Source organism: Bidens hawaiensis, unplaced genomic scaffold, assembly GCF_021521415.1.
Source record: "Bidens hawaiensis isolate Kalapana, Puna unplaced genomic scaffold, B.hawaiensis_p1.1 tig00002153_1, whole genome shotgun sequence".
NCBI classification, from domain to species: domain Eukaryota; kingdom Viridiplantae; phylum Streptophyta; class Magnoliopsida; order Asterales; family Asteraceae; genus Bidens; species Bidens hawaiensis.
Genome location: NW_027491115.1, coordinates 2,581,458 through 2,602,392, shown reverse-complemented (window position 1 = coordinate 2,602,392; position 20,935 = coordinate 2,581,458).

Sequence of the window (20,935 nt, the reverse complement as noted above, 5' to 3'; positions counted from 1 at the left end):
AATAAAATATTTTATTTACATTTGATTTTGGACACCTGTACCCATGTTTGGGATTTTTAATACTTAAACTTTTTCCGCTGTTATTTACTTTAAACCGGTTTTAAATGCAAAGATTGTTTGGTTTTAAATTTTTGTGAAATTATGGATGTGATTACCAACTATAGGATTCCCGGGATTCGGGGCCTTACAAGTTGGTATAGCAACTTGTAAGGTCCTGAACCCCGGGGACCCCACAGTTGGTATTCATTCAAAACACTCGTAAAAATAATTAAACTTAAAAACAATTCTTTTCATTAAAATAAGCATCACAAAGTATAATTTGGCGAAAAACGTAAATAAGTAAATGTGTTCCCAAAACCCGGGAATTTTGCCCAAAATCAACATAATTGTCTTTAAAAAAAAACTTTTAAAATAAATGTTTAATAATAAAATCTTCAATTCTCTTATGCCCTTCACCGTCCAAGTAGCTTCGGGCACGTCCAAGCGATAAGGTATCCTTTTCCTAACCTGAAACTTACACTAACATGCACACAAAGTCAGCTTAAGCTGTGTGAGTTCAAGTTTTAAATAAATAACAAAAGTCTTAATAATCATTCCAACGGTTTTAAAACGGTAAACGGAAATACATCGGTTAGGTCACCACATTCAATAAATAGTCATCCTTACGTATGAGCATCTCTATACGTTCATTCCTATGTATAAATATATATATATATATATATATATATATATATATATATATAACCTTCAATAATAACATTCAGGGCCGAGAAAACGTACAACCCAAACACGTAACATTCAGCGCATGCAAACGCAAGGTAGGCATACGCAACATTCAGTAGTCGAGACGACTACAACATTCGCCAAATATTGGCCATAACATTCAGGGCCGAGAAAACGTACAACCCAAACACGTAACATTCAGCGCATGCAAACACAAAGTAGGCATACGCAACATTCAGTAGTCGAAACGATTACAACATTCGCCAAATAGAGGCCAAACAATAATTTATATATGTATATATTTTAACATTCCAAGGCCTACCCTATTATAGTAAGCCTATATAAAATCGTTTAAAACATTTCATCCAGTAGGAAAACACTTAGGTGTGCATGCTAGCCCAAAAGTTAAAAAGAGTTAAAAGGGGGCATCATGAACTCACCTGAAATCAATCGAACACCTGCAACGAGCTAGGAAATCCCTAAGTGCACAATCACAAGCAAGGGCCTGTAAATTATACACAACGCGTTACTAAACTAGACCGTAAGAACACTCTTGCCTATTGGGCCGTTCAAGCCCAACACTTTGGCCCAAGGCCCAAAACTTGGCCCAAGGCCCAACACTTGGCCCAATGCGCAACAACTTGGCCCAAGGGTAATCAAATCGAGTCGAATACGCGCGTAATAAACCTTAAAACATTTGTTAAACGAATCAGCCCCAAATGGAATAAATTCCCATTTTAATCTTTTCATTCATCATGATTATGTCACCCGAGTTGATAGGGTTGACGGTTCCTTTTTACAACTCTCAATTTAACATTTAAACGAAGATTCGCGCACCGCCGACTCGATTGACCAAGCACCAACCAAAACAGCCCCGAGCATCAAAAATTTAATTTTTCCACAGCCCTTAAACCCCCCTAGGGCTGTACAAACTGATTCGGTCGGTCATCCGATCAATTAATGCATCAAACTCAACAATTGTCAATCTTACACCCGGTAAACCCTAGTTTTCGAACTAAAATCGATTGACCGACCTAAAAACCTCCATTGGCCATGAAATTATAAACTGGGCTGTATAACTAATCTGGGTGTAGCTGGAACGCCCAGAAAGTGGCAATAGGCTTAGGTTGTGATGTTGTTCAATGTCTAATACTTAAAACTGAACTTGGCTCAGATTCCCGTTTTCCTAGCTGGGCCAAGTTGTTCGTTTACGCGTTCAGAAAACAGTTATGGGAAAATAAGCTTGGGTAAATGTATTGGTTAACAAAATGATAAAGTTATAAAGAAAGATCACATACTGGGTCCCGGATTAGCCACCGGGCTAGTTTCCGTTTATTCTGTTTGATTTAAGAAGAAACTCGCACAATCCGCCCGGATGGTCCAGGTTTCTCATAGAAAAGTTCGCTTTCACTTAATTAGTCCAAAAATATGATTTTTGATCACTCTTGGTGTTTTGATATTCCCGCAGGTTCGTTAGTCGCAAACTTGCCAGTTTTTATAAAAACTGAATTTGTTTAATATTCAAATTAGCATAATTAATTAACCGTTAATCATTAAATTATGAAAATTTAACAACTTAAAAATTCAGCTATAAAAAATTCACACGAACGCAAATAAACAAAACACCTTTAAACTTCTCCAAATGATCCCAAAATTCATATGTGATCAAAATACAACAAATATGAGTTCCCAGAAAATTTTCATAATTTTTAAAGTATTTTAGCTATTTTTCCCAAATAAACGTCCCAATTCGGTAATAAATTCGCCAAATATTCTCGGATGGTCGAAAAATTTCAAAATTTGAACAGGGACTCATTGCCATGGTCCCTGATGTCCCTCCAAAATTTCAAGGCCTAAAAATATGCACATACCAACCTTAACCTAAATAGCCCGTAAGCGAGTGTTTCGGCATTACCTTAGCAGGTTTGGCTCGTTTCCGACTTTCTAATCAAGTTTTCAGGTTCTTGTGCTTCTATGCAAGCTAGGTACAAGTCATATATCACAAACCAAGCGATTTTTCATCAACATAATAGCCCTTAACTTAGGGTTTCGGCTAGTGCACAAAAACGAACTTTTGAACCGTAAAAATGCCGTTTCAACCCTTTAATCCGTGTTTATGGCAAAAAAAACTATCAAAACAGGTTCCTTACCATGTGTATGATCAAAAAATTTTTATGGACCATTTTTAGGATTTTTACACAGTTAGGAATGATTTTTAGTAATCAAGACATGTTTTTATGGTATTAAACGAGTTTAAACAAGCCAAAAATCGATTATTTAAGACCTATTTACCTTGTTTTTGATGGTTTTTGGCTGGAGCAGAACTTGTGTCCAGAGTTTTCAAGAAAATAATGTTGAAAATATCTTGGATCTGGTTTATATGTGAAAGAACTAAAAGGGGGGGGGGGGCTGCTGTTGAGATCGGAGCTCCATGGGCTCATTTTGGCCCAAGTTTCTGATTTCTCAAGCCCAAATACGAAAAGCCCGGTCCAAATTTAATTCGGGTTTGGTTTTTGGCGCGAAAAACTTATAGGGTGCGTTAAACCGCGCGAAAACGAGTGTTTTTCGGCTAGTTTTGAGTAAAATTATAAAAACATACTATATGTTTGTAAAAATCAAAAATATTTTCACGGATCGCTTAAAACTTTTCAAATAAGTGTTTGGTAAGTCTTTTTCGGCTTAACGGATGATACAATGCTTGGTTTGTAACTATCTTTCGCGTTTAAATCTATAGCGGGTAGTTAAACGAACATATTTTCGTTTAACTTGTTTGCTATCAAACTAAGGCTATATTACTAATATTTTTGCTTGTATAGATCGTATATCACTTATAGATGGCCCCCCGAGATATCTGGGTCATAACCCGACCCGTTCGGTTAATCGTTCGTTTGTTACGCAAAAGGCGTTTATTTGGTTAATCGGTAAATACGTACTGAGGTGTACCTTGTTTTGGCTCAAATGTCACACTATGATTCCCGAGATGCAAAAGGATTTTGAACTTCATGGAACATACGACATGATCACCTAACTTAAGGAAATGTTCCTTACACAAGCTAGGGTGGAACGCTTCGAAACGGTTCGAGCGCTTCATGCATGTCGAATGGAAGAAACCCAATCGGTCTCATCTTATGTACTTAAAATGAAAAGCCACATTGATCATCTCGAGCACCTTAATTGTCACGTCTCAAACGAGTTAGCCACGGATTTGATCCTTAATGGCTTAACTAAAAGGTTTGAGACATTTGTTATGAATTATAACATGAATTGGTGGGACAAGAGCATTGGTGAGCTTCAAGCAATCCTCAAAACGGCCAAGACGGGAACGGGTAAAAAGGTTTTACCCGTTCTCATGATCAATGAGTGATGCAATAGGAAGAGGTATCACCCGGAATCTAAGGCAAAGGTTGCCAAAGGCAAGGGACAACACATGGGTAAGTTCAAGGGAAAGGCTAAAGTGGAACCACCCAACCCAAAGAAGCTAAAGGTTAGCTCGGAGGATCCGTGCTTTGGATGTGGGGAGATTGGGCATTGGATGAGGAATTGTCCAACCCATCTCAAAGAGTTGAAAGCTAAGAGGGATGCGGGGAAAACCTCGGGTACAACTTTCATGATTCACATTGATCTTAATATTGTTTCTTCCAACACATGGGTATTAGATACCGGATGTGGAACTCGTATTTGCAATTTGTTGCAGGGGTTCAAAGGAAGTGAACGATTTAAGAAAGAAGATACAAGTCTCTTCATGGGCAACAGAACAAAGGTTGTTGTAGAAGCTCGAGGAGACTACACGTTGAACCTTCCAAATGGTTTGGAAGTTATTTTGAAAGACATTTTATATGCTCCAAGTTTGACTAGGAATATTATCTCTGTTTCTTTGTTAAGACAATGTGGTTTTGATTTAATGTTTGTGGACAATGGAATTTATGTTTTCATGAATAATGTCTTTTATTTTAAAGCAATGCCGTCTAGTGGCATTTATGAATTAGTTCATGATAACACATCCTTTGAAAACACGTTGTACCAATCAAGCACATAAAAACTCAAAATGGATTTGAGTAAGACTTATCTTTGGCATTGTCTCCTTGGTCATATAAACAAAGATCGCATACATACATTTCAAAATAATGGTCTTTTGGAATCAAGTAAAGATGATTCATTTGATAAGTGTGAGTCTTGTTTACTAGGGAAAACGACCGAGACCCCTTTGGTGGAACAAATGAAGGGGCAAAAGACTTATTGGGTATCATACATTCGGATGTATGTGGTCCTTTTAAGACAATGACAAGGAATGGTGAAAGATACTTCATTACCTTTATCGACGATTATAGTCGTTATGGGTATGTGTACTTGTTAAGACACAAAGATGAAGCTTTTGAAATATTCAAAATCTTCCGAAATGAAGTACAAAATCAACTCGATAAAACCATCAAAGTACTTCGTTCGGATAGAGGAGGTGAATACCTAAGTGATGCTTTCCGAGATCATCTTAGGAGTTGTGGGATCATCTCACAACTTACTCCACCCGGAACAACACAACATAATGGTGTGTCCGAAAGGAGGAATCGAACTATATTACATATGGTTCGATCTATGATGGCTAGAAGCACATTGCCTCTATCATTTTGGGGTTTCGCTTTGCTCTCAGTGACCCGTATTCTAAATATGGCCCCAACCAAGAAAGTGGATTAAACACCTTTTGAAATATGGAATGGAAGGGTTCCATCATTCTCATATTTAAAGGTATGGGGTTGTGAGGCTTATGTCAAGAACAACACCCAAAACAAACTTAAAAGCCGATCCACTAATTGTATCTTTGTAGGATATCCCAAGGACTCTATGGGATATTCTTTCTGCAACCCAAACGAGCAAAAAGTGTTCGTTGCTTGAAAGGCCAAGTTCATGGAAACTTAGTTCCTTATGGAAGGTACTACTAGAACGGTGGAACTCGAGGAGGATCAAGAACCACAAGCCGATACGCGTTTGGTTGATACTAGCAATCAACAAGACGTTGTTGAGAATGATCAAATGGTTGATCAAGACACACAAAACGTTCGCAAATCCAGTAGGATTAGTCATCCACCTGAAAGATATGGATTTTTCATGGATGGATGCTATCTGGTAGATTCGGATGAACCCACCACATACCGTGATGCAATGTCACAATCCGATTGTGACAAATGGCTTGAAGCCATGAATGTTGTGATGCAATCCATGCATGAAAACCAAGTGTGGGATTTGGTTGTACCACCTCTTAATTCCAAACCGGTTGGAAGTAAGTGGGTTTTCAAGAAGAAAACCGATATGCATGGAAACGTGGATACTTATAAAGCTAGACTTGTAGCAAAAGGTTTCACTCAAACTCAAGGGGTTGACTATGATGAAACTTTTTCTCCCATAGCAATGCTAAAGTCTATTAGGATATTGTTTGCCATAGCCGCATATTATGACTATGAGATATGGCAAATGGATGTCAAAACCGCTTTCCTAAATGGGCATCTTGAGGAAGATGTCTACATGGTTCAACCCGAAGGTTTTGTCGATCCACAACATCCTAACAAAGTATGCAAGTTAAAGAGATCAATCTATGGATTGAAACAAGCATCTATAAGTTGGAATCACCATTTTGATGAAGAAAATAAGAAATTTGGGTTCATAAAGAATGATGATGAAGCTTGTGTGTATAAGAAAGCTAGTGGGAGCTTCGTCACTTTCTTAGTATTGTATGTTGATGACATACTACTATTTGGAAATGAAATTACAACCATGGAAGATGTAAAAACGTGGCTTGGAAGTTGTTTTTCTATCAAGGATCTTGGTGAAGCCGCCTATATTTTGGGAATAAAGATCTATAGGGATAGATCAAGGCGGTTGATAGATTTAAACCAAAGTGAATACATTGACAAAATCTTTAAGAGGTTCAAGATGGAGAACTCTAAGAAAGGTTTGTTACCTATTCAAAGAGGAACGATATTGAGTAGGTCTCAATGTCCAAGCTCAAAGGATGTGCAAGAGAAAATGAATGGAATCCCATACGCATCTGCTATTGTATCCATCATGTATGCAATGGTATGCACTAGACCAAATGTGTCATGCGCTTTAAGCATGACAAGTAGATTCCAAAATAATCCGGAAAGTAGCCATTGGATGGCGGTTAAGAGTATATTGAAATACCTTATAAGGACTAAGGACATGTTTCTAATATACGGTTCGGGTGAGGAGGAACTCGTTGGAAAAGGTTACACGGACGCGAGTTTCCAAACCGATCGAGATGATTCTAGATCACAATCGGGATATGTTTTCATTATGAATGGTGGGGCAGTTTCTTGGAAGAGCTCAAACCAAGATGTGGTAGCTTTGTTCACCACGGAATCGGAATACATCGCCGCCTCATTGGGAGCTCAAGAAGCTGCGTGGATTAGAAAATTCATTGCCGACCTAGGGGTAGTCCGTACCATTCAAGACCCTCTAGAGATCTTTTGTGACAATGAGGGTGCGATTGCTCAAATCAAGGAACCTCGTGCACATCAAAAGACGAGGAACATTGAGCGGAGGTTCAACTACATAAGGGATGAAGTTGAAAAGGGAAAGATATGTATTCGCAAAGTTCACACCGATCAAAACATTTCAGATCCACTCACGAAGCTCCTTGAAAGGCCAAAGCATGAGGGTCATACTTGTGCCTTAGGACTTCGATATTCTAGTGATGGGATATGATCGAATTTTGTATTTGGATAGCAGAAAAATTGTTATTTTGACTCATTCATATTATTATGGTTTATAATTATGACATTTTGAGTTCTAATCCATTTTAGCAAGTTTAAATCCATGAATAAGATACTTATTCTAAATGTCCGTAGTCGGTCATATTTGTGGGAACAAATATGAAGGTAAGACTATTATAAACTTGGATTGGTGGATATTCATGGGATATGAATATAGAGCAAGGGTTTCTGCCAAGGTTCATAGATATTTATGGGTTATAAATATTGGACTGACCCGCTCTCAAATGTTACTACATGGAATCATAGTATCCTCCAACCTGAGATACATATTGGGTCTTGATATTCACCGAATATTATGCTTTGACTTAGTTCTTCACTGCTCTGAAACATGACAGTACATAAGGCTAAGATCAGGTCTGGTACAAGGTGATTGTGAGAGACGTATGTAGTCAATAGGGGATTTGTCCCTCTTATTCGTTGAGAGTGAGATGTCTAAGGCCTAAAAGTTAAATCAACAGAGAATGATCACTCTGTGTCTCTAGATTTGACATGACATCTGTGGCAAATGGATAAATGATAGATGTACCTAAATCATTTCAAGTAAGGGACTTGAAGGGATGATGTTATTGAATGGCACTTCGTCATGCGTATTAGGGGTACTAAACCGTAGTTGGGCGGTATTTGCTACTTTTATCAATCTTCTATGTATCTTATGCAAGTGGGAGATTGTTGGACTCGATATGCCCAAGACACATATTATTAATTGATAGTATGTCCTGATCCAAGTCAGGTCATACCCAATAACAAGCTAGACAAACACCAATAATATTTGTTTATATAGATATTATCATAACAAATAAATATTAACACTTAAGTTATTTAGAAAGGGGTTTCCAAATAAAATGTACTTGTGGAATAAATAAATGATATGGATGATTTATATTTTGAGAGATAGCATTCCATAATGTTACTTAAGATGGTTAAGTAACAATATTATGTGAATAATGGTTACCAAGCATGTCACCTATAATGTTTTATAACATAATTGGAAAGTTATAAAACAAAAAATAATAATAATAACAACCATGAAGGAAGGGGCCGGCCACCCCCCCTCCTTGTCTTTATATTATTTTATTATTATTACAAGTTTGTGGGTGCATGCAAAGCTTTTGATTGGTGCCTTGGGTAGTGCTATATTTGAAAGACTTCTTTGTTTCTTTGTTTCTTTGTTTCATCCATCTCCCACAACATTCATACATACAACACAAGAGAAGAAAAATCCTCTATTCTCTTTTCTCTCTTGGACAGCCAAGAGTAAGAACACAAGTACAAGACAACACAATAGAAGATAAATCCTCTACTCACTCTTCCTTTCTTCCTCTCTTTGGACGGCCAAGGAAAAAGGAACCAAGGAGTGTTGTCAAGTGAAAATCCTAGCTACAAATGGTGTTTGTTGGAAAGCTTGGGGTATGCTAGCTTGAGGAGCTTCATATTCAAGTTCTTGCCTTCTTCAACATCATCTCCTTCCTCTTCCTTGGATTTGAAAGGTAGCTTTTACATGTGTGGACTTATAGTTACTTGCATGCGTTTGATAGTATGTATTTCGTATTTGGATCCGGGCTTGGGTTTTGCATGTGTAAAATTGGTTTTATACATATCAAATTAACAAGATTTAAAACTTATTTCCTTTGCGTTTTTCATAAAATTGGGATTTTATGACTTTGATAATCTTGTTAAAACCCAACACGTAATTATTGAACGGATTAGTATTTTATTGATAGCGTAGAAGCCGCATATTTCTTTGAAGCGGGTTAATCAAGTTACTTACCTTTAGTTGATCAGTCAGCCAAGAATCAAATATTTAAGTTCTAGGTTTAGAAATAGGATGTAGGATAGTTCCAATACGAATAGGTAGACTAGCAGCTATCGTAGTTCGATGGAGCTATCTGAAGAGCATATGTAGACTTTAAGGTTTCTCAGTTAGATGTTAAGTCTGCATTTCTTAACGGAAAAATCAGTGAAGAAGTCTATGTGGGACAACCACCGGGGTTTGTTGATCCGATTCACAAAGACAAAGTGTATCTACTTGATAAAGCCCTTTACGGTCTACATCAGGCCCCGAGATCCTCGTATGAGACGTTGCCCCAACATCTTTTGGACAACGGGTTTATCAGAGGAACCGTCAACTGTACACTCTTCACCAAATGTGTTGACGGACATCTACTGATCGTGCAGATATATGTCGATGATATCATCTTTGGGTCGACAAACGATGTTCTATGCAAGCAGTTTGAAGAAGTAATGAAGAAGAAAATCGAAATGAGTGCAATGGGGGAGATGAAATTGTTTTGGGACATGATTTGAGTATTCAGGAAATTTTGTGGAATATTTGGAAATTGTTTGGGGTAAACGGACGACTTTCAGGCGAAATATAGCTGATAAAATGAATTTTTATAAACTAATAAATCAGTAAATAAATTCCAGAAATATTTTTATAAAAATCTACTTATTTTAATTGATAAGTGGTTAAATTTTCATAATTTAATGATTAATGGTTAATTAATTATGCTAATCTGAATATTAAAAAAATTCAGTTTTTATAGCAACCGGCAAGTTCGCGACTAGTGAACCTGCGGGAAAATCAAAACACCAAGAGTGATCAAAAATCATATGTTTGGACTAATAACGTGAAAAATGAACTTTTCAATGAGAAACCTGGACAATCCGGGTGGATTGTGCGCGTTTCTTCTCAAATCAAACTGAATAAACGGAAACCGGCCCCGTGGCTAATCCGGGACCCCAGTATGTGATCTTTCTTTATAACTTAATCATTTTATTAACCAATATATTTACCCAAGCTTATTTTCCCATAACAGTTTTCTGAACGCGTAAACGAACAACTTGGCCCAGCTAGGAAAACGGGAATCTGAGCCAAGTTCAGTTTTAAGTATTAGACATTGAACAACATCACAACCTAAGCCTATTGCCACTTTCTGGGCGTTCCAGCTACACTCAGATTAGTTATACAACCCATATTAGTATTGAGATTATAATAATATTAAAATATTAATATTATTATAATATTGATTATAGGAACTACTGATAGTGGACCGAACAAACCACAAGCTGATACAGTACTATTTATCTACTAAACCGTGAGTTTCATGACCCCACTTTTAAACTGTTTTACGAACTTTTGGGGTGAAAAGCATGTTTGATTACATATACATACCTGAAACATGTACTGATGTGAATTATCTAAGTGCTAACACACGAAAGTCCCCACGATCACAGTGATTAACTTCGAGCCGGTGGCTTGTGAATAGTACTGTTGGTTTGACAAACCCAAGCGGGGCCAGAACGGTTGCTGAGACATTATCCCGTTTGCACATGACCATAATTTTTACGAACCAGCTATGTAGTGTTAGACATAGCTACCGGGGCATGTTGTGGGCGGAAAGGGGCCACAGTGGTTGATTGAGCGTGGGAAATGGAGGCACGCAGCACGAACAGTCCAGGCTTCACTGTAGCTTAGCATAATTACATCACATACATCATTTACATACATACTTATTTCATGATTACAAGTGTTGACTTGTGAATACTCATTACTGATTTCTTGAAACTCGTGAAACTCACCAACTCTTATAGTTGACCCGTTTTAAACTGCTTTTCAGGTGTACCTAAATCGGAGTAATTTGATGATCTGTTACTTACCTGAAGTGTGTGGTTGATGCTATGTGAATAGAGGCAAGGATGTTAGTAGTAAGAATGTATAGTTAATGAACTAGTTTTGTTTTTATCACCTAGACTGGAAAACAACGATAGAACAAAGAAATGTAATATATTGTAAATTAGTTTGTAATGTTTCTTTATAAACAATGTGTTGATATCAGAGGTGTCTGTTACATTCCCGTTTTACGCTTCCGCACTGTGCTAGTCGGGGTGTGACAGAAGTTGGTATCAGAGCCATTGGTTATAAAGGATTAGGTTATCCCTTAGGGTACCTAAAATATAACCGTAGGCTCGATTAACTCTGGGAAATAATTAAATAATAAATTAATATTATATACTGATGGATGTCGGGATGAACTTGTAGGGCAAGTGAGTTATTGTGGTCCGGAACATAATAACAGACTTGCTTGTACGAGGGAATTCGGGAAAAAGTCGCGGAACGTGTGGTTAGGTAAAAGTGGCAACATATGTGTATAAAAGGTAATGTGAAAGTATATATATATGTAACACTCATACGTGCTTATGTGGAACAAAGTGTATGAATACGTGTATGTACGATACTGTTGATGACGGTAAATTTTACAATGAATATTATATTCATTTAAATTCAATATTGATTTAAATAATAATAATAATTAAAATTTTTATAAAACTAATATTATATTATAATATAATTAATATTAAATTTGGTTTAATTAATTAATCTCCTCGACAATATTTAGCGTTAGCAATAGTTATTATTCTTATAACGAACCTTTGTGCAGAGTCATGTCAAGGAATAACGACTATGTACCGGAAGAAGAACCGGTAATATCTGTAGAGGAGGATCCCGAGGAAGAATCAGAGGAGGATCCAGAAGAGGAGGACCCAGAAGAGGAATCGGAGGAAGAAGAGGAAGAGGTGGAAGAAGAAGTTATCTGTAGAGAGCTACCCAGGAATGTGCCTGATCTATCCCGCTACAGATGCAATAGTTATCCACCCAGGTCACCACGCAGGGATCAAGACGAAGTTAACAGTCAGTATCGTTCACCTGCTAGAGTAGCCAGATTACCCACTCCACCTATACACCTGTCGCCGACGACTTCAGCTACTGCGCGAGCCCGGCAGACTGCTCGTATTCGGGTAACCCCGATTGACCCTACCTCGATTCCATTCAGATCTACCCATGACCGGGGAGGACCTTCACGCCCTAGGGTAGATACTTCATCTTCCCGTTCATTGAGTATACCTACCCCTCGCCCTGACCTCCCAAACGCAGGAAACAACTCTTGGATGGCTGTCCTGACTGACCGTGTGATAGACCACTCGATAGCCATAGCTAACCTAAACCAGGAGAGGAGGGACGTGAACCAGTACTTATCGACGTTACATCAGATAGTACTGAACTTACAGCAGTCAGATGCCTACCACCACTGTTGTTTGGATAGGGTGACAGTTCGGCTGTGGAACTGTTACTGGGTGATTACGGTGCTGTTATTTTTATGTTTGTGGCTAGCCTCTCGTCTGTATGGATAGATGCGGTATATTACAATTATGTGTACATGATCTATTGATACCCCATGTATGTATATAGTAGTATGTTATGTTAACATGGGGCACAATTTTGTACATTATTACAAGCACTGGCCCTTATAGGGTTAAGTCTAACAGTCACTTAGTGACAGATTTTGATATATACATGCAAGCACTTGCCTTTATCAGGCTAAGTCTATGTACTTTTGATATCAATGTACAGAACAATTTGTGAAATGTCAGTATGTTATCTAATTTACCTGTACAACATTTATTGTGAATACTATTACACAGTGTCGTAGACTGGAATTAGTACTAATTGGCTTATATTTGTTTATCATTATAGAATGGCCCCAAAGAAAGCAAACCCTATGACTGAGGCAGAAATAGCCGAGATGATTGCTCGGCAAATGCAGGCAGTGATCCCACTTATCGTAACACAAGTAACTGCTGGTGTAAATGCAAATATACAAACAAACCAGCAACAAAACAATAATGCTCCCCCAACCAACAATGAAACAGTTGCAAATAATAATCCCCCACCTGATGCAAATAATGTCAACAACAATAATCCCCCACCGAACCCAAGCAATAACAATAACAACCCTAATCCCCCTCGAAGGGAATATTCGAACAAAAACTTTATGTCCTGTAAACCGATCGATTTCAAGGGCACTTAGGGGCCAAACGGATTAATCAAGTGGATCGAGAAAACTGAATATGTTCTTAATATTAGTAATTGCCCACCGGAAAACATAGTCAAGTATGTTGCTTCTACTTTTACTGATCACGCATTAATGTGGTGGAACACTACGGTACAGATAAAAGGTCAAGATACGGTGAATCGCATGACATGGGCTGAACTCAAAACACTGATGCTGGAACATTTCTTCCCAAGGAACGAAATTCAAAGATTGGAACACGAACTCTGGAGTTTGGAGATGAAAGGAGCGGATCATTTGGGATACACGAACCGCTTTAATGAATTGGCCCACTTAGTACCATGGTTAGTAACTCCTGACAATAAACGAGTTGAACGTTATATTTGGGGTTTAGCCCCGGAAGTGAGGAGTTTGGTGAACTCTGTGGGTCACACTTCGTTCGAGAATGCCGTGACTCAGGCCGGCATCGTAACTTTCGACTTGGTAAGAAGCGGAGTGTTGAGAATGGCCGGGGAATCATCAGGTATGAAGCGAACTAATTATGGATCAGGATCACAAGGAAGGCCAACAAATAAACGTGCACGCCCAACAATACAAAATTATGTCATGAGTAGTTCTGAGGTGAAACGAGACAGGTACAAGGGACCGTGGCCAAAATGTGATAAATGTAATATTCATCATGTGGGTGAGTGTAGACCGATAATATGTCAAAGGTGTGGAAGGACTGGACACAATGGTGGTCCCAAATTCCGAATCGGTATAGAGATTGTAAACCGACCAGCCCAGACAACCCAATCCCGTCATCCCTAACTACCGAGACCACAACAAATTCGTCAGCATCCAGCTCAGCAAAACTCAACTGTAGTGAATCGCCGTGCTTGTTTTGAATGTGGGAGCACGGAACACTTTAGAAGGGACTGCCCCAAGATGAATTGAGGAGCAGTCACCGGTCGAAACCAAGCATCGACTTCAAGTGCGTCTCGGGGACGCGCGTTTGTTATTGGGTCAGGAGAAGCACGACAAGACCCGAACGTAGTAACAGGTACATTTGTTGTTTCTGATCAATATGCTTCTGTGTTATTTGATACTGGTGCCGATAGAAGCTTTCTTTCCTCTAGTTTTGTGTCCCTGGGTAACATGCCAGTTAGTGAACTAACAAATCCCTATACTATAGAACTCGCTAACGGTAACTCTATAACTGTCAACCAAATAATCCAACACTGTTCCATTATTCTTAATGACCACCCATTCCTTATTGACCTACTCCCGGTAGAGTTAGGAAGTTTTGATGTAATCGTTGGCATGGACTGGTTAACCAAGTATAAGGCGGAGATTGTGTGTAACGACAAGACAGTTAAAATTCCCTTTTCGAACGGTGAGCTGATTGTAGTATAAGGAGAGAAGTCGGGTTCGATTTTACCTCTCATGTCTCATCTCAAAGTGTTGAAATGGTTACGCCAAGGCTGTATGGCATTCTTGGCAAGCGTGACTATAAAGAACCCTGAGGAGAAACGCATAGAAGAGATTCCCGTTGTACGTGAATACCCCGACGTCTTTCCTGACGATTTACCTAGATTACCACCGAACCGACAGGTTGAATTCCGCATAGACTTAATTCCAGGATCAGCCCCTATTGCTAAGGCACCTTATCGATTGGCACCCTTTGAAATGCAAGAACTATCCAACCAGTTACAGGAATTGTTAGATAAGGGTTTCATTCGTCCTAGTTATTCTCCTTGGGGAGCACCGGTATTGTTCGTAAAGAAGAAGGATGGAAGTTTTAGAATGTGCATTGATTACCGGGAATTAAACAAAGTTACCATCAAAAACCGATACCCTCTTCCACGAATAGATGACTTGTTTGACCAACTCCAAGGGGCAAACTACTTCTCGAAAATTGACCTTCGATCCGGTTACCATCAAGTTAAAATCCAAGAGGAAGACGTGTCTAAAACGGCGTTCCGAACTCGCTATGGCCACTACGAATTCTTAGTTATGCCGTTCGGACTGACTAATGCACCCGCAGTTTTCATAGACCTTATGAATTGAGTTTGTAAACCGTACCTCGACAAATTCGTTATCGTGTTTATTGATGACATTTTGATATATTCGAAAACCAAGGAGGAACACGAGCATAATTTACGAACTATTTTAGAGCTGTTGAGGCAGGAAAAGTTGTATGCCAAGCTGTCAAAGTGTGAATTTTGGCTACAAGAAGTACAATTTCTAGGGCACGTTGTTAACCAACACGGTATCCATGTAGATCCGAGTAAGATTGAAGCCATCAAAAATTGGCAAGCCCCAAAGTCACCAAAAGAAATTCGCCAATTTTTGGGTCTAGCTGGGTATTACCGACGCTTTATTGCTAATTTTTCCAGCATAGCCCAACCTCTAACTCTTTTGACTCAAAAAGATCGCGCTTATGTGTGGGGAGAAGATCAAGAAGCGGCTTTCCAATTGCTAAAACAGAAACTATGCCAAGCCCCGATACTGAGTCTTCCAGAGGGAACTGATGATCTGGTAGTTTATTGTGATGCGTCCCGGAAAGGTTTAGGGTGCGTACTTATGCAAAGAAACAAAGTCATAGCATACGCTTCTCGAAAATTAAAGGTGCACGAGAAGAATTATACCACCCATGATTTGGAACTGGGCGCGGTTATTTTCGCACTTAAGATCTGGAGGCACTATTTGTATGGCATCAAGTGTACAGTATATGCCGACCACAAAATCCTACAGCATATTTTCGACCAGAAAGAACTAAATATGAGGCAGAGGAGATGGGTAGAATTGTTGAATGATTACGACTGTGAGATTCGATTCCACCCGAGCAAGGCTACTATAGTGGCAGATGCTTTGAGTAGAAAAGACAGGATCAAACCACTACGGGTCCGAGCACTTGGAATGATCGTCCAAACCAGCCTCGCCGAGCAAATTCGTATTGCTCAAAACGAAGCTCTGAAAGGAGATCACTTGGAAAATGAAAACTTGCATGGAACCGAACAAAACTTTGAAGAAAGAACTGACGAAATTCTATACTACAAAAATCGAGTTTGGATTCCCACTTTCAGTAATCTGCGTGACTTGATCATGGACGAAGCCCATAAGTCCAAATACTCCATTCATCCTAGAACGGATAAGATGTACAAGGACTTGAAGGAGTATTATTGGTGGCCCGGTATGAAGAAGGATATAGCCACGTACGTCAGTAAATGTTTAACGTGTGCGAGAGTTAAGGCTGAATATCAAAAACCTTCGGGAATGTTGCACCAACCGGAAATACCACAATGGAAATGGGAACAGATTACCATGGATTTTGTAACACACCTCCCTAGAACTTCCCGAGGAAATGATGCAATATGGGTGACAGCTGACCGACTAACCAAATCCGCACACTTCCTTCCAATCCGAACCACGTTCACAACCGAAAAACTTGCTCACATCTACATCAATGAAATCGTATCAGGACACGGCGTACCCGTTTCAATCATTTCTTATCGCGATAGCCATTTCACCTCTCGTTTTTGGCAAGCCGTACAAGAAGCTTTGGGAACCCGAATTGACCTAAGTACCGCCTACCATCCCCAAACCGATGGTCAATCTGAACGAACCATTCAAACCTTAGAAGATTTGCTTCGCGCTTGTGTGCTAGATTTCGGTGGAAACTGGGATCAGCATCTTCCACTAGTCGAATTTTCGTACAACAATAGCTATCACAGTAGCATTCAAGCGGCACCGTATGAAGCGCTGTACGGACGGAAATGTAGATCACCCTTGTGTTGGACTGAGGTTGGAGATACCCAAATTACACGATCTGACTTGATTCAAGAAACCACCTTCAAAATCCAAAAAATACAAGCAAATTGAAAATCGCCCGAGACCGACAGAAAAACAACGCTGATGTTCGTAGAAAGCCGTTATCCTTTGAAATAGGCGACAAAGTTTTTCTGAAAGTATCCCCGTCGAAAGGTGTCATTCGATTCGGAAAAACCGGTAAACCAGCTCCGCGATACATTGGGCCATATGAATTCACTTCTAGGATAGATCCGGTAGCTTACCGACTGAAACTTCCTTTGGAGTTGAGTTCTATTCATAATGTCTTTCATGTTTCGAACCTGAAAAAGTGGCTTATTGACGAAACCAAAATCGTGCCATTAAAAGACTTAAACATAAACAAAAAACTGAATTTCTTTGAAGAACCGGTGGAAATATTAGAGGGAAAAATAAAACAACTAAGACACAACAAAATCTCTCTAGTAAAAGTTCGGTGGAATTCACAAAGGGGACCCGAATTCACGTGGGAGCGAAAATCTGAATTCAAAAAGAAATACCCGCACCTGTTTCCAAACAAAGACAAAGTTGAATAATCAAATTTCGGGGACGGAATTTTCTAACGAGGGGAGAATGTGACATTTGAGCCAAAACAAGGTACACCTCATCACGTATTTACCGATTAAGCAAATAAACGCCTTATGTGTAATAAACGAACGATTAACCGAACGGGTCGGGTGATGACCCAGATATCTCGAGGGGCCATCTATAAGTGATATACGATCTATACAATCTAAAACATTAGAAATATGGCCTTATTTTGATAGCAAACAAGTTAAACGAAAACATGCTCGTTTAACTACCCGCTATAGATTTAAACGCGAAAGATAGTTACAAACCAAGCATTGTATCATCCTTTAAGCCGAAAAAGACTTACCAAACACTTATTTGAAATGTTTTAAGCGATCCGTGAAAATATTTTTGATTTTTACAAACATATAGTATGTTTTTCTAATTGTACACAAAACTAGCCGAAAAACACTCGTTTTCGCGCTGTTTGTCGCACCCGATAAGTTTTTCGCACCAAAAACCGAACCCGAACTAAATTTGGACCGGGCTTTTCGTATTTGGGTTTGAGAAATCAGACACTTGGGCCAAAATGGGCCCAAGGTGGGCCCATGATGGTCCGATCGCAATCAGCAGCCCCCCCCCCCTTGTTTATTCTTTCACATTTAAACTAGGTTCAAGCCATTTTAACATCATTTCTTGGAAAACTCTGGACACCCCTTCTGTTTCAGCAGAAAACTTCCAAAACCCTAAGGTAAGAGCTTAAATAAGTAGCTTTTTTACTTGTTTGAACTTGTTTAATACCATAAAAACATGTCTTGGTTACTAAAAATCATTCCTAACTGTGTAAAAATCCTAAAAATGGTCCATAAACATGTTTTGATCATACACATGGTAAGGAACCTGTTTTGATAATTTTTTTGGCCATAAACACGGATTAAAGGGTTGAAACGACGTTTTTACGGTTCAAAAGTTTGTTTTTGTGCACTAGCCGAAACCCTAACTTAAGGGCTGTTATGTTGATGAAATATTGCTTGGTTTGTGATATAAGACTTGTACCTAGCTTTCTTAGAAGCACAAGAATGATAATTACACGTGCCTTCCCCATTTCAGCTTTAATACTTCTCCTGATGAAGAGATGGCCTATGGTATTGGTAAACTACCAAAACCAGTGAAATTTGTTTCAGCTGCCTCTCCATCACCTGCTCAAATTTCACCATCTGATAATTCTAACGTCAACATGTTTTGTGTAGCAGGTGATGTAAGTGGTGGGAAGGTTAACCAGGATTTTAAATCAAAAGGAGAGTTAGAACCACGTTTTGAATCCTGTGTGGGTCTAACAAAATCCATTAACAATCCTATTTGTAACAAAGTGTGTGAATCAATGATAGGAAGTTTAATGTCTAGATCAAAGGATGTATTTTGTGAATCATCAAGTGATGACAGTTGTACAAGTGTTTGCAATGAAAGTGAATGTTCCTCTTCTGATTCAGAATGTGAAACTGTATTCGATGAAACCGTCAAAGTCAAGGTTAATGAACAGGCTAGTCAAAATTGCTCATCAACTGATAATAAAATTGAGAACTTAATAAAGGAGAAAATTAGCTTTGAAAATGAAAAACCAAGCACTTAATGTAAATATGTACCACCCAAGAAAACTTCATTTTCTCAAAATACAAATTATAACAATAGTTCTCAATTTTATGATCAATTTGATAGTGACTTTTACTACTCTCGACAGAAACCTAGGCAATCAAATTATTTTGTAACTAATCATTCAAATGCTTACAATTATCAGTCAGATAGAGGTCACCAACATGTTAACCAAACAACATCACCTCATCCCACATATCTCAGCAAGCATGATGTCTATAAATGCAACCAGAGAAAATGTTGCTTCATTTGTGGAAATCCGTCTCATCTTTCAAGACATTGCAAGAGCTGGCACAAACAACAAAGAGACCTCAACTTTAAGTTTGGTCAGACATTTCCTAGATATAATGCTCAAACCAAGAGAAATGTCCCACCAAACATACACTTCAACCAGTGAGACAAATCTAGGATCCAAAAGAGCCGAAAAACCCAAGAAACCATTTTGGCTAACCCAAAGAGAAAGAAAGTGGTTAGATAAGGGTTCTAAAGCTGAAAAGCCCAAGAACCCTTCAAAGGTTTTCTCAAAGGCTAATCAAGAAGATTTTATAGTTAAGCCTAAACCAAAACGAAGGCAATCCAGGAAACTTTTCAAAAACTGAGGAAACCATAATTCAAGTTCCTCGAGGGATTGTTCTTCAGATTCTGATTCACCAAAGGATTATATTTTTAGAAATCATAAAATTAAACTTGGTGATTTTGTGTTTAACCTTCCCGAGACAAGAGTTTCTCGTGAAACCCTCCACTAACTGGTTATTCATGTGTACAGGGTCAGCCTGGATAGCCTGTCAACAGCATTTGGTACTTAGATAGTGGCTGCACCCGACACATGACAGGAGACGAATCGCTGTTGTTCGACATCAAACCATTCAACGGTGGTCACGTTTCTTTTGCCGGCGACATTGAAGGAGAGATAACTAAAAAGGGAAGGTCTCAAATGGCACCTTGACATTTGAAGAAGTCAATTTGGTGGAACAGCTCAACCACAACCTGCTTAGCATCTCTCAGATCTGTGATAAGAAATTTTCAACCCTATTTACTGAAAATGAATGTCTCATTCTGAATCCAGGTTTTAAAGTCCCTGACGAGTGGATTATGATGCGTACTCCGAGGCACAACGATGCCTACATTCTGGACATGAGAAGCAATTATTCCATGCGATCTGCTTCTTGCTTGATGTCCAAGGCCTCAGAGAATGATTCATCCTTATGGCATCGACGGTTAGGTCACGTCAACTTTAAGAACTTGAACAAGCTGGTTAAAGGTGACCATGTGAGCGGTCTGCCAGTAAAATCTTTTCACAATGCTGAAAAATGTCTATTTTGTTCTAAATGCAAATAGCACAAACTCCCTCATAGGCCCAAGCTTGTCAATTCCATCAATTCCACTCTTCAATTGTTGCACATGGATCTTTTTGGTCCAATTCAACACATGGATCTTGTTATTACTGATGACTTTTTCGCGTTTCAGTTGGAGATTTCTTTTAGGGCACAAAGACAAGACGTCATATTTTCTGCTCAGGTTCATTGTGTTGGTTGAGAATCAAACTGATTAAAAGGTGAAATGTATCATAAGTGACAACGGCACAGGATTCTG